This window comes from Rousettus aegyptiacus, unplaced genomic scaffold (genome assembly GCF_014176215.1).
Source record: "Rousettus aegyptiacus isolate mRouAeg1 unplaced genomic scaffold, mRouAeg1.p scaffold_m13_p_14, whole genome shotgun sequence".
In the NCBI taxonomy this organism is placed as follows: domain Eukaryota; kingdom Metazoa; phylum Chordata; class Mammalia; order Chiroptera; family Pteropodidae; genus Rousettus; species Rousettus aegyptiacus.
Window position 1 is genome coordinate 61,834,845 of NW_023416289.1, and position 4,144 is coordinate 61,838,988.

Genomic DNA, 4,144 nt, shown 5'->3' on the forward strand with positions numbered 1-4,144 from the left:
GTTTACGGCTGTACCACGCGGAAAGTGCCTGATCCCGTCTGATCTCGGAAGCTAAGCAGGGTTGAGCCTGGTTAGTACTTGAATGGGAGAACGCTTGCGAGTACGGGGTGCTGCAGGCTCTTGCCGCCCCCTCATTTTATCCCTCCGGCCAGGGTACCCCTGCATGCCCCGGAGCCCTGGTCACTTGCTCACTTGGTCGCTTGCTGTTCCGGGGGTCCGGGGTAGGCGACCAAGCTTAAGGGCTGCACCAAAGTCCATGTGCCCCGCGACATCGCCCGCCCCCACCTGCTCTCCTGCAGGCAGTCCTGGGCTGTTTTCTCTCCGCTCTGCACCCTTCGCTTCCTGGGCTCCACGGGGGGGGGGGGGGCGAGCCTCAAGGGCAAAGGGCACTGGGCGTAAGGTGAAGTTTTGGGGCCAAGCGTTGTCACGTGGTGTGGCCGGTGTTTCCGGGTGGTTTTGGCCAGGTCGGGCTCAGCCCCGGCGGGGAGCGCAGAGGTGGGGTGGAACTGGTTCAGGGGCGGGTCGAGACTTATCAGGGCTGCACCTTCCTGGTTCCCCAGGTGGCCGAGAGATTGGCGAGGCACGCCCGGGCCGTGGTCCTGCCAAACGGCCAAGAGTAGGAAGGCAAGTGGTCCAGGGCCTGGGCAAGACCCAGATGCTAGAACCACCCAGTCCTTCCGCACCGGCGCGAACCGGTCAAGATCCGCGGGGCCTTAGCGCGGCCGGCAGACCCTCCCCGGCTCCGCTCAAACCGCCCAACCCTGGACGTGCAGGCGCGGAGGTCTCCGGCGCCCGGGAGGCCAGCTTCGAGCTCTTGGAACTGCAGGCAACAGGTTCTCGCATCTATGGCCCTATCACCCTCAATGCACCTGAACTTGTCTGATCTTGGAAGCTAAGCAGGGTCTCCCACTTGGGTGAGAGGCCATCTGGGAATGCCGGGTACTGTGGGCTTTTGCCGCCCCCTCCTTTTGCTATCTGCCGGCCCAGGGTGCCCCTGGATACCCCTGGGCCCTGCTCGCCTGCTGTCTCGGGGGTCCTGGCGGGCGGCCGAGCCCAAGGGCGTCTCCAACCTCCTCTCGCCTGCACCCTCGCCCGCCCTCACCCGCTCTCCTGCAGCCAGTCCTGGGCTGTTTTCTCTCACCGCTCCGGGCCTTTTCTTTCCTGGGCTCTGTGGGACCAAGCCCCGAGGACCGCCATCTCTAACACACGCTGGCAGCGCGCTCGCGTCCCCGGGACGCGGGACCGGCCACCCCCACCCGCCCTGCCACGCCGAAGGCCTCAAGTCTCCTCCGACACGCTTCTCTCCGCCCTTCTCACCCGACAGCCAGGTGCCGTCGGACCAGGTATGAATCTGACCCTCACACCCAAGGGCTACAGGAAGCGGGACCGACCAGCAGCGTCAGAGAGGCCGAGCCACATGAGAGTGGGTGCGCGTGCGCGGCAAGAGCCCTCTGGCTCGCAGGAGGCCGCAGATGACAGCCACACACACACGCACACTCCAGGGAGCCTGTGCGTCTTGCCTGTCTGCGGCGGGAGCCCTGGCAGGACTCATAGAACAATGAGACTCCCTGAGCCCCAGCCTGTCTCGAGGCATGCTGCACGAGGCACGAACCGCCTCCTCGCCTGAGCCCAGCCACAGCACGACCACCCTGTGCTGTGGAAGCGGCCCCTTCAGGGCGGCCGCAGGCCTTCGGGGTCACAGCCAGGTTCCGGCTCCGTGCGTCGGGGCGCTCGTCTGCGTGTCCTGTCCCGCTCTCTGTGCGGGCAGGTACGGGCTCACGCTCTCTCTCGCGCGCGGGATCTCCTCTCTGTCTCTCTGTCTCTGTCCCTTCCATCCTCACTGTCTCTCTCTGCTGTGTCTGACCGCGGCCACCTCCCGCGGCCCTCCCCTTACCCGGCGACCCCGTCCCCCCCTTTGTGGCTCTCACTGTGCTTCCCGCCCTGGCGGCCTTCATTCTCCTTTCTTCTTCCCTCCTGGTCACTCGCTCTGTCTCCGGGTTTCTCTGTCTCTCTGTCTATCTCTCTTGTTGGAGAGAGCCGATGTTGTTGCGGAGATGGTTAGGAAGAAGAGTCGGAGTGTGGAAATGCTTTTACTAACATGGATAAGGGCGAGAAGGAATGGCAAGGAATGGCAATGCTAGCATCCCCCACCCCTGTCTCCACGGCTTTTTATTCTCTCTCACAAAGCTGGCTTTGCAAATCATCATTATTTACTATCAGGTTAGCGATTACAAACTACAGCCAATTCCCAGACTCAGCCTCAAGGCCACTACCGTGTTTTCAGCTATTTCTTCTCAGGTATCTTCTTCCCTTCCTTGTCCCTAGAGCAAGAAGTCCCAGAATAGGTCAGGCATGTGCGCCCTCCCTGCAATGCTTCCTCCAGTGCAAGTCCACATCTGCTTCTGATGACCTTGTTGCTCCAAGCACCAGGCATCCCTCCAGGACTGCAGGCGTTTCTCACGACAGATGTGAAGGCCAGGGGCGGTGGATTGGGCTACTCCCTGGTCCTGGTGGAAAGCGAGGGCTGCGTCCATCCGAAGTGATGCCTCGGGGTGTGCCCAGGGGCTCCGTGTGTGTTTGGGCAGGTTGGGCACTGCTCGGTGGGGAGGGCAGGGGAGGTGTGCGTCTGGGTCAAGGCCGGAGCCCGGTCTTAGTCGGGCTGCAGGTACCTAGGTGCCCAGGTGGCCGAGAGCATGGCGCACCACGCCGGGCCGGGGTCCTGCCAAGCAGCCAAGACTGGAATGGCAGACGGCCCGAGGCCTGGGCAGTCGGGGGATGCGGTAACGCCCATGCAGACTTATGCACTGCCGGGAACTGGTCAAGGCCCGCAGCGCCTTAGCGGAAACCCGCACCCCCACAGGACGTGCGCTGTAGGCACGGGTGTCTCTGGCCCCCGGGAGGCCAGCCTCGAGCTTTTGGGGTGGCAGGTGACAGCCTCTCCTGTCTACGGCCATACCACCCTCTACGTGCCTGATCTCGAAAGCTAAGCAGGATCGGGCCTGGTTAGTACTTGGTTAGATTGGAGACCTCCTGGGGCTACAGGGTGCTGTAGGCTTTTGCCACGCCCTCCTTTGGCCGCCGTCCAGCCAGAGTGTCCGAGGACGCCCCCGGGCCCTACTTGCTCGCTGTCCCGTGGGTCCTGGGCAGCTGTCCGAGCCCAAGGGCTACAGGAACGTCCGTGCTCCTCGCGCCACCGCCCACCTCCACGCTCTCCTGCGGCCAGCAGCCCTGGGCTGTTTTCTCTCTCCGCTTCAGGCCTTTCTCTTCCTGGGGTCCATGGGGCAGAGCCCCAAGGGCCGAGAGCTCTGCATGGAGGGCGAGGATGCGGCCCAAAGTGTTGTCTGGTGGAGTGGCTGGCGGGTGTGTCCGCGTGTTTTTTGGGAGGTCCTGCTGGGCTTTGGCAGGGATTACAGGGGAGGGGCAGGTCTAGGTGAGGGCCACAGCCTGGACTTGGCAGTGCCGCACCTGCCTAGGTGCCCATGTGGTCGAGAGATTGGCCGGCCACGCCCGGACCCGGGTCTTGCCGGGCGGCCAAGACTGGTGAGGAGGGTGGCCCCGGGGCCTGATCAGTCCTGGGATGCGAGAGAGCCGATCGAGACCTTTGGCATGGCCGGGAACCGGCCAAAGCCTGGAATGAAGGGGTGAGGCGTGCGTGCTCTCCCTTGGCCTCCCCGCCTCCAAGCCGTGCGCACGGTGCTGGATGGCTCAGAGTGCGGGCAGCCTCTGCCCGGCGAGAGGTGTGCACCGCATCACCTCTGGGGCCAGTGCGGCGGCACGGTGGGGGTGACGCTGCCCGAGCGGGGCGCGAGTTGCAGAGGAGAGCACTCGTCCACGCCGGACGCGGCCATGGCTGCCGCTCCTGCCCCCGCTGCGGCTCTGGCCGGTCTAACGGAGACCGCCTGCCACTCAAGGCGGGACGGGGACAGGAAAGGGGGACTGGAGCGGGGCTGGGAGGGCCTGAGGGAGGGGTCAGGGAGCAGCGATAGGGGGAGAGGACACCACCGAGGCGGGGAGGTACAGGGGAAGTGTCGGGGGCGTGGCCCGGAGGGAGAAGGGATATGCAAAGGACAGGAGTTACTTCAAAGTGAGGTAAGTACCAAGTGTCTGGACTTTTATTTTAATGGTGAGCAGAGCCCTTAAGGCC

At 64.3% G+C, this 4,144-nt stretch overlaps 1 pseudogene; it reads left to right on the plus strand.

Annotated features, from left to right (window-relative positions):
• Positions 1-119, plus strand: LOC118611910 (annotated as a pseudogene).
• Positions 120-4,144: the final 4,025 nt, after the last annotated feature.